General features: G+C 41.3%; 1 pseudogene; it reads left to right on the top strand.

The window, feature by feature from the left end:
- The first annotated feature begins 9,742 nt into the window (after nucleotides 1-9,742).
- Nucleotides 9,743-10,495, top strand: LOC147418366 (secreted RxLR effector protein 161 pseudogene; annotated as a pseudogene).
- The last annotated feature ends 380 nt before the right edge of the window (nucleotides 10,496-10,875 follow it).

Genomic DNA, 10,875 nt, shown 5'->3' with positions numbered 1-10,875 from the left:
GCCTATTGGCTAAGCTTCAAAGGGGTCCAATGATAAATTACATGAATTATCTAATTGTTTTAGCATTTATCTAGCCCTCTCTCTCAAAAAGGAAAGGGGGACACTTGTCTCAAGGCTACCCCTACTGCTTGTAATGCCTCCTGCTCATGATTGGCTAGGCCTGGGAGGGTCCAATGAGCTTCAAGCATGAGCTACAAGGGGGGGTCGACCCAAGCTAGCTAGGGGCTTGCTTGAGGGGTATACTCACCCACACACACTCACAATCACTCTCATTGTGTGCTATGCAAAGTGCAAGAGCTCCCTCTCCAAGCAAGTAGAGGTTGAGAGCCTACACCAACACTCTTGGCTATGGAGTGCAAATCCAACCAAGAGCCATGCTTCAATGCTTGAGCTTGTCATCTCCTTCTTCTTCATTACTATGCTATTATGTATGCTAGCAACAAGAGTATGATAAGTGAGGAACTAGTTCTTTCTCCTATGAAATGTTTCTTCTTTCTCTTCCCTACCCTCATTCCCTGCTAGCTCTCTCCACCTTCGAAGGTGTTTGAGGTGTTGGGACAATTAAAGCTTTCTTCAAGTTCATGTTATTCTATGATTGTGATGCATGAAGCTTTCCATCTTCATTGCATCACCTACGTCACAAGGAACACAAAGAATGTATTGTAACAAGTCTCTCTTAATGGGAGAAATCATAATACAAATGCCTATTGGAGGGGGGACCGGCTCCACATAAATCCGGTCCTCAACTGTTGTCATGTTCTCTAAATTCTCTCTCTTGCAAAAGTATTGTTCATGCCAAGTTAACTAATTGCTATGATTATGTTGCTGTCTTCAATTATGTCTACCCACTATGCTCACAAAGTTATTTGTCGAAAGTATTCTCATTAATTTCCGCTATTCTCAAGTTGAATAGGCTAATTCCATTACAATACTCACTATAAGTATAGGGTAACAGTAGGCGGGCGCCCATGACCTGGGCGACCGGTCAAGGCACATAGGCCTTAACCCCAACACATAGCTCAGTAACTGGCTACATGCCTGCGGAGCTAATGTATGGTCAAAAGCCAGTGATTCTGATTGAAGATACAATTCCCACATGGAATGTACTACCTTGGCAAGAGGGGCTTAGCAGAAAAGATCTCCTTGCACTGCATATAAGGCAGCTAGAGAGAAGACCTGGAGACATTGAAGCTACAAAAGAACGACTTAAAAATGCAAGGTTGAAAAACAAGGACTACTTTGATAAGCGACATCGACTCAGGAGCAAAGCAATTGACAAAGGTGACTGGGTTTTGGTGTATGATAGTAGCCTTGATAACCAACACACAGTTATGCGTAAGTTTTCAAAAAGATGGTTTGGACAGTATGTTGTAAAGCATGTGCATGAAAATGCTACTTACAGCTTGTCTGAACTAGATGGTACAGAAGTAAAGATTCCCATTGTAGGAAAAAGGATCAAATGTTTAAGAGAAGAGGAGACAATGATCCAGAAGATGTTGATGAGGAAGAAGAGCAAACCATATGTAAAGATCAAAGTGAAGATGAAGCTTTAGAATCATCCAATGAAGAAGAAAGCAACGAAGATGTACAAGAGGGCTGATCTTACAAAGAAATAATGTGGCACATACCAGAGGATGTGCAGGTTTAGAGGGGGTGGATGTCGTGCTGTGACACGTACATAGTGGGAACGCATGCTACAAGATCTATCTTGTAATTTTTTAGACACATAGTTATCTTTCCTATAATGTACATATGCATATTTAAGTATAATAATAAGCTTTCTATCTCATCCTATTATTTTTCTCAATGGTAACCTATTCTTACTTTACCATCATAAAATACTACGGGAAAAACATCAATAGCTCCGCCTCTTTAACTTGGGGCTAAAAGCATTGATTCTTTATTTCTACTATCTCATTATCATCTCACACCCTAGCTATATCCTATATCTAGGGTAAAATCCAATATATATTCTATATATTTTTCTTATATTTCATTTTAAATAGCTACTAGGAGGGAATCAAATCCTAGTGGGACACTAGGTGGCATGATTTCAAAGATACACTTATTTTAATGCATTATTGCAAGCATAATTACAAAACTTTGTCAAGGAGCAATTTCATGCTTTCATATGGCATGAGGTGTCCTTTGGAATCAAATGAAACTTTAGGCTAAGGGGACCATAGGAAGACTTTTGCTGCCAGAAATGGATCCTATTTTGATGATTTTTTTACACAAGGTTCCAATGTGAATTGGAAAACGATTTTAAAATGAAAATCGTAGCTAATGAGCTGAATTTTCTGTCCATATTTTTATTTTTTTATTTGGAGCCACGATTGAGGAGATATGATCAAAATACTGGACCCCAGTCTGCCACATCATGCAGGGAAAGCTCATTTCCAACTTTTCCAATTCCTGTTCACATTGGCTCCTCTCTTCTTGTGTAAACCCTTGGGGGTTCCCTTCACCTATAAAAGGGGACCTTTTATTCTTTGAAAACAACTCAAGTATTCATGCCATTGATGAGAGGAATTCTTGAGGGAGTGAGTAGTAATGCCTAATTGTACTTAGCCATTAACATAAGCCTAAGCCTACACTTTCTCCTAGAGGAAGACTAGCCATCCTTGCATGCTATCCTTGGAAGATCAACTCTAATCAAAGAAGGGCGTGGATTTGGCATATCAATCGAAGTTGAATTCTCCCCTCTTCTTCTCTCTCCATCAATAATGGTGTCGAAGGTTTTGTCAAGTAAGATGTGTTCTACATTGATGTTTTCTTGATTTCTTGTTGTTTTCTTTTTCATCTCTAATCCAACATATATATATATCTAATCTCATCTCGTTAAACAAACCTATATCTCTCACTCTTAGTAATTCGTCCTCTCTACAAATTTTAGGTTCTCCTTGCTACTACAGGTACATCTCTCCCCGCAGTATCCTTATTGCCTACGGGCAAGAATAGGGCTTGGGAAACTTCTCATCTCTTCACTTCTCTCATTTCTACATTTGTCACATACTATCCTAGATGAATAACCCACATGATGATCATTTCTATCGCTTTCACTTTGTACGATCTATTAGAATTAACGTATGGATTAGCCGTAAAATACACTTTCAACAATGTATAGTGTTTCTCTTTGGCCCAGAAAGGATTAATGAAATACTTCTATCACCGGATCCCATCATACTACCTCTCATAGACTATAACTTTTCTTTTGACGTAAGCGTAGTTATCTTGCTATGAACCAAGAGGATTTGTACACACAATTAATCCCAATCACTAGACAAAATATATATATTATGGTAAGCACAAAACTACAATTCCAAAGAACAATTCGTAGCCTATTTGGTCAACCAAGATTGAATGCCATTAACTCATCTATTAACCCTTTCATACTACCCATGATACGATATGACCATAGCCTTGATGTTTTCATCTTCGTGTTATTTTGACATTCTCTTTTGTGTTCTTTCTATGTGTATGAGTGCAAGAGAGAAAGAGTGGGACTTCTTTGATTGCACTTCTTTCCAAACCCTAGTCTTCATGGCATCTATGGTTTAACTCCTTCATATAGTTTTTATTGAGTTCTCTCACAAACTCTCACAGCCATAAGCCCGGTGCTTTCCTGGTAAGACCGCAAATTTCTCGACAACGGTTTACAGACAGTCGTCCCATATGACTGGTAAATGGGGAATCACAGTAGTGTATAACATTGGTGAGGAATCAACAATGTCCGAAATAACCATCGTGGTTAACTTGAAAAAAAATCCACAAACGCCCAAACCGAGCCATGACCTCTATTGGTGATTAGTAAACCCAAAAGTAATCTCATAGATATAGTGCACATAGAGTGCAAAATGCTTCATAAGCAACAACCTGAGAAATATGCATGCCGTTCCAAATCAGCCTTTGCTAAACACTAGGGCCCATAACACCTAGTGTGCATGCATTTAACAAAAACTAACCCGAACCTGTATATCCATAGTGATCCTTGCCAATACTTATTGCAAATGTGATGCGTCTAGCACGCATTAAAAGGAATGTAAATAGTTCTGAAAAGAAATTGAATACTTTTAGTTGCAATCTTTTGCAAGCCTTGCTGAAACATCTGAATCACAATAGAAGGTGAAACATTGATCACTTCTAGGTACAGACAATGAAACTTTTTCATTAACAACTTATAGCCTTGCTATATGTATAAACAACCATCTGTAGTGTTGTTTAGCAGTTCTTGTACCTTAACAAGTCATTCTGGGTATCCGACAATTTCTGGCCATGAAATTTCTCCTGATACGTCCTGCTAAAAATGGTCTAGAAAACAGATGTGACCAGCACCTAGGGACTTTGTCGTGACACATAATTGAAATAATGGCGCCAATGTCAGTCCAGAGACTCATATTCTCCACCTGTGGAATATGTTTAGGGATGTTTAGGGTCTCATTTTTGCACTACATGTTTTTAATGCGACGCTCAAGTGAGTTTTTGATAATCTTAAAATCACACCAGCTGATCTCTACCACGGAGTATAGACGCAGCAATCAGTTGTGACAGCATGGTTGTCCATAAGAGCTCAGCAGTTCACTTGTCTGGGTCTCCTGCTCTCTCTATAGCAGTACGGAGTATCTATGGACTTACTATTTTGGGGTAAGACCCGGCAGGTGATTGTTACATCACCCCATAGACATTAAGGATCACAGTTTGATCTGCATTGAGGATCACAATTGATCTCTCCCAGCTATATTTTCAAGGAAAGAATTCCGCAATCTAACACACGCGATAGCGGATGGACACACTTTTCAAGCTGTTTCCAATCATTCTGCACACGGTTGACTATATTGGTTACCGTTATTTGCTAGTTGAGCAGTTTCTACAAAGAGTCTTACTAAGGGGTTTGACTACGTAGTTTGAAATTCATGGGCTTGGATTGCAAAGGCAACACCCAGAGTTCCCAGTGCAATCCTGTTTGTTTTTTCAAGGTAGGGGACGTGCTCCTCTCCATTTGAATACAGGTAAGTGTACATTACGTACAACTCTCCAGGTACACATCTATTGATTTGGTGTTATTCCATTTTTAGTATGCTTTGCTTGGTTTTTCAAGACGTATAAGTGCGCTTGAATGTTACAGAGCCATGCCAAGGGCATGTCGGCAAAAAGTATTTTGGGCCAAGTGTCCAATCTATCTTTCTACCTTATGCTGTTACGAACCTACTTGTAGGGTTCAATTTGGCACATGTTGTCAAATGGGATACAACATGGTCTCGGAACTCAAGGCGTTCGGTTTAGCGAGTGTGGAGCAATGAACGAGGGTCCCTCTCACTCTTGTCGCAGAGTGTTTAGAGTTACCTCCACACACAAGTACATCTTGTACTTGAAGGATGTTCTTTTTTACACATCCTTACATGAGACATATTCCACATGTAGAGAATATGAGTCTCTGGACTGACACTAGCACCATTATTTCAATTATGTGTCATGACAAAGTCCCTAGGTGCTGGTCACATCTATTTTCTAGACCACTTTTAGCACGACGTATCATGAGCAATTTCGTGGCCAGAAATTGTCGGATACTTTGAATGACTTGTTAAAGTACAAGTATTGCTAAACAACATTACAGATGATTGTTTATACATATAGCAAGGTGTTGGTATACTTGCAATGCCCACCTCTCTAAGTTTTGCCACCACAATATATGTTGCACAATTTGTAAGGCCCCCATATGAGGACAAGCCAATGGTGCACATATATTTGGTGGATTACAGCTATGCACGCTGATGAGATCTCTATTTGTGATCGTGCGTGGTACGGAGCAAATTCAGGGGCAACTTTGGGGGAATATTCCTTTTTGCTGGAATATCTTGGCCGGACGACGGTCGTAAGACAATCGGAAAATGGCCGTCCGGTGGCCGGTGGTCCATGGTCTTTGGTCGGTGGTCGGCGGCTAGTGGTCTTTGGCCGGTGGTCGATTTCTAGGAGGACTTGTCTACCCAAAAGCGGCTACACATGGGTGCATGGGAGAGTCCTACTTGGACTTGGCTATCTAAGGGCGACTGCACATGGGCATTTAGAGGCTCCCTTACAACTATATAAGGAGGCCTTTTCATGATTATTTTGGTAGAATGGTGTGCACACTTGACGCACACAACACATCCTTGTGTAAGGATTATTAGTCCCTTGTATTCACTTGCTCTAGTTGTCTAAATCGCCATCTAAACTCTACCTTGAGAGCGCATGGGTGGATGATGCCGTCAATTTGTATAGTGTGCTAATCTAAAGTTTTTGATTTTCCACTAATCTACTTTGCATCTTGTCTCTCTCTACTCTCCTTGCTACTAGATCCTTATTGTATTCTGCATTTCTTACATGGTATCAGAGCTATAGGTGCTCGTAGCTAAGAAAGTTCGAGAAGTACTTGTATTACATTGCAAAATCAATTATGTCGGCGTGTTCAAGTGCCGTTGTCGGTGCTACTCCGCTTCGCATTCGTCCACCAGCATTCACCGAAGAAAAGCTTGACGGCACCAACTACACATTGTGGAAATTCAAAATTTCTGCAATTCTAGATTCATATAAATTGTTGGATACGGTGTTGGGGTCAAATGGTGCAGACCCGGAGCCCACTACAACAAATGATCCAGCAAATCCAAGCGTTGTAATTCCCCCAGATGCTACTCTTCTACGTGATTGGAAAAGAAGGAATGCAGATGCATAATGCGCCATTTTCATGTGTGTAAGTGATTCTGTCCTCAATTTGATTCAGCATACCACTAAAGCACATGAAGCTTGGAACATATTGGCTTGCCAATATGAGGTGCACAATCACACCAGAATTCAAAATCTGGAAAATCAACTTGCTGCTGAGAAACTTGCTGATGGAGAGAAAGTGGAGGCCTTCATCAAGCGGATTAAGGACCTCCAAGATCAATTAGCTGCCGTTGGTGTGGCTATTTCTCCAGAAGATTTAGCTCGGCGCTGCATTCGCATACTTCTGGCGAGATATGATAGTCTCGTTACGGCACTGAACACTCAGGTTCGTCCAACCCCTCTTATGTTTGAAGAACTAAGTGTAATGTTGCTTTAAGAGGAGCTACGACTCAGAACCAGGGATGGTGGAGGTGATGCTGCCTTCACAGCCAATGCAAAAGGCAAGGGGACTACGTCAAATGCTTCTAAGAAGAAGCCCAAGAAGAGGAAATTTTCAGGTAGCTATTTTTACTGTGACAAGAAGGGTCATGCTGTTAAAGACTGTAGAAAGAAGAAAGCAGATGAGAAGAACGGCACCATGAAAGCTTCTTGGAAGGAAAGAGAATCCGCCAACAATGTTGAAACAGACTTTGAACTATGGGCTGTCATAGAAGAGGTATGCTCATCAGCACAAACTCCGCTTGTTGATGGCTCTTGGATTCTAGATAGTGGTGCATCCCGACATATGACTAGTAAGAAAGACTGGTATAGTTCCTGGAAGCCTCTACAGGAACCCATAAGTGTAATTGTTGGGAATAATGCCAAATGTCCAGCCGAAGGGTCTGGGACAATTTCTTTTTTAGCAGCTACAGGTGAAACTAAAGAGCTCTCTAATGTGTTGTACGTGCCTCAAATCAAGAAGAATTTGTTGTCCATTGCTGCAATCACTGATCGTGATCTTGAAGTCCGTTTCAAGAAAAATGGAGCAGAAATCTTGGATTCTAAAGGCAACACAGTGGGAAAGGGTGTAAGGCGCAACAACCTCTACGAAATTTTTGCACTTACGGTCACTAGAGAAAAAGGTACAACTCAATTATGGCATGAGAGATTTGGTCACTTAAGCATTGCTGTGCTAAAAGAGATGCAAAAATCTGGGATGGTAGCACACTTGCCTCAAATCTCAGAGATGAATGAAGTTTGTGAAGCTTGCATGATGGGCAAGCAACAAAGAAAGGCATTTTCACAAGAGAGTAGTAATCGAGCTCGGTCTCCTCTAGAGTTGGTACATACAGATCTCTGTGGAAAAATGTCTACATCCGCTTTAGGTGGATCTTTCTACTTTTTGATGTTAGTCGACGACTTTAGTAGAAAGATGTGGGTGTATTTCATTCGCGAGAAGTCTCAAGCTTTTGGAAAGTTTAAAATGTGGCAAAAGCTTGTAGAAAATGAAACAGGAAAGAAGGTGAAGAAGCTTCACACAGATCGAGGAGGAGAATTCATCTCAAATGAATTCAACAATTACTGCAACGAGCATGGCATAAAACGACACCTTACTACAACTTACACACCACAACAAAATGGCGTTGTGGAGCGTCGCAATCGGACGGTGGTAGAAATGGCAAGGTGTATGCTCAAAGCCAAGAGTATGCCAGATTCCTTTTGGGCCGAAGTAGTAAGTACCGCAGTGTACATTCTCAATCAAAGCTACACAAAGGCTTTGAAAGGGAAAACGCCTCAAGAAGCCTATTCTGGTAAGAAACCTTCAGTCTTGCATTTCAAAACATTTGGGTGTTTTTGTTATGCTCATATTCTTGATTCTCAAAGAACAAAGTTAGAAGCCAAAAGCAAGAAGTGCGTATTTCTTGGATATAGTGAAGAGTCTAAGGCTTATAGACTCTATGATCTAGAGGCAAAAAAAATACTCACAAGTCGGGATGTGGTATTTGAAGAAGGGCCACATACGGTGGAGAAACCAGGTTCGTCCACTTTCTCATCAAATGAAGAAATAACTCACCATGTGCCAGACCAAAGTCAGGTACAAAATCAAGAGGAGGAGTTGTCTGATGATGACTCAAATAAATCTAACTAACCTGTTGCAGCATCACAAGAAAAGCCACTACCAAAGTGGGCTCAACAGCTTTTTGACACTCGAAACCCGCAAGTTCACAATCCTCGTGAAGATGAGGGGGGTTTGCGACAGTCAAAGAGAATAGAGGAGCAAAGGAGAGCCTCCGAACACATCGTCAACATGGCTCTCATGACAGAAATTGTGGGCTCTGTGAAGGAGCCAGCCTCCTCTAACGAGGCCATGGCTGATCCAAAATGGAAGGAAGCGATGCAGTTTGAATACGACAGCATCATAAAGAATGACACTTGGGAAGTAGTGGATCGGCCTCCAAAGAAGAAAGTCATTGGCACAAAATGGGTGTACAAGCTCAAACATAAAGCTGATGGCTCTTTGCAAAAGTACAAAGCCAGGTTAGTAGCACAAGGATTCTCTCAAGTCGAAGGGTTTGATGTTAGTGACACCTTCGCTCCCACAACTCGAATGACAACTATTCATCTTGTGCTTGCTCTTGCTGCTATCTATTTATGGGTTGTTTACCAAATGGATGTCGTGTCTGCATTTTTGAATGGAATTCTCAAGGAGGAGGTGTATATTGAGCAACCACCACGGTTTGAGACACCCCATTCAAAACAGAAGGTTTGCAGATTGAAGAAGGCTTTATATGGCCTGAAACAGTCTCCAAGAGCATGGTATGTCAGAATTGATATGTTTTTAAAAAAACTTGGCTTTAGAAGAAGTGCTTCTGAAGAGAATTTATATGTACTTAGAGAGAATGGAAAACAAGTCATTATTATCTTGTATGTTGATGACTTGATAATCACAGGTGATCACAAAGAGCTAATCCAACAAACTCGTGAGAGTTTGAGTTCTGAATTCGAAATGACAGACTTAGGTTTGTTGCATTATTGTTTGGGGATTGAGGTTTGGCAATCCTCAAAAGGCATCTTCATCTCTCAACAAAAGTATGCAACAGAGATCCTAAAAGCTTTTGGCATGATAGATTGCAAACCTGTGAGCACTCCAATGGAGGTAAATGCAAAACTCTCCATGGAAGATTCTTCTCCCTTAGTCAACATTAAAAAATACAAAAAACTTGTGGGAAGCTTAATTTTCTTGTGCAACACTAGGCCGGATACTTCTTTTGCAGTAGGTGTTTTAAGCAGGTTTTCCAACCAACCAAGAGAATCTCATTGGAAGGCAGGTATGCGAGTTCGTAAGTACATCCAAGGTACTTTAAGCCATGGCATTTCCTATGGCATTGACACAAATACTCTTAGTGGGTATTGTGACTCTGATTGGGCAGGAGATTGTGACTCTAGAAAGACAGTTTCTGGATTTTGTTTCTCACTTGGTTCTGGAGTGTTTTCTTGGATCAGTAAGAAGCAACCAACCATCGCTCTTTCTTCAATGGAAGCAGAGTATAAAGCTGCTTGTTTTGCAGCTTGTGAAGCAGTTTTGCTAAGGCGAGTCCTCATGGACTTAGGTGTTTCTCTTCATTCAGCAACAACACTTCAATGCGACAACCAGAGTTGCATGGCGATTGCCAAGAACCCTGTCTTCCATGCACGCACAAAGCATATTGAGGTTCAGTATCATTATGTTCGAGAGCTAATTGAGGATGAAATTGTAGAGCTAGAGTATTGTCCTACTGAAGATAATTGTGCAGATATCTTCACCAAAGCTCTAGGGAAAGACCAGCTACTTCGACATCTTCATCAACTTGGAGTTGGCACACAGCCAACATAGAGCATCTTCGGGTGTTCATTGAGGGGGGGGGTGTTGGTATACTTGCAATGACCACCTCTCTAAGTTTTTCCACCACAATATATGTTGCACAATTTGTAAGGCCCCCGTATGAGGAGAAGCCAATGGTGCACATATATTTGATGGATTCCAGCTATGCACGCTAATGAGATATCTATTTGTGATCGTGGGTGGTACGGACCAAATTCAAGGGCAACTTTGGGGGCCTCGGGGGCGGAAGCCCCCGAGACTTTTTTTTTCCTCCGTCGGAATATTCCTTTTTGCCGGAATATCTTGGCCGGACGACGGCCATAAGACAATCGGAAAATGGCCGTCCGGTGGCCGGTGGCCGGTGGTCCATGATCTTTGGTCAATGGTCGGCG

The sequence above is a fragment of the Adiantum capillus-veneris genome, chromosome 30 (assembly GCF_014529385.1).
Source record: "Adiantum capillus-veneris isolate H3 chromosome 30, ASM1452938v2, whole genome shotgun sequence".
In the NCBI taxonomy this organism is placed as follows: domain Eukaryota; kingdom Viridiplantae; phylum Streptophyta; class Polypodiopsida; order Polypodiales; family Pteridaceae; genus Adiantum; species Adiantum capillus-veneris.
This window is presented reverse-complemented; position numbering and strand designations above follow the sequence as displayed.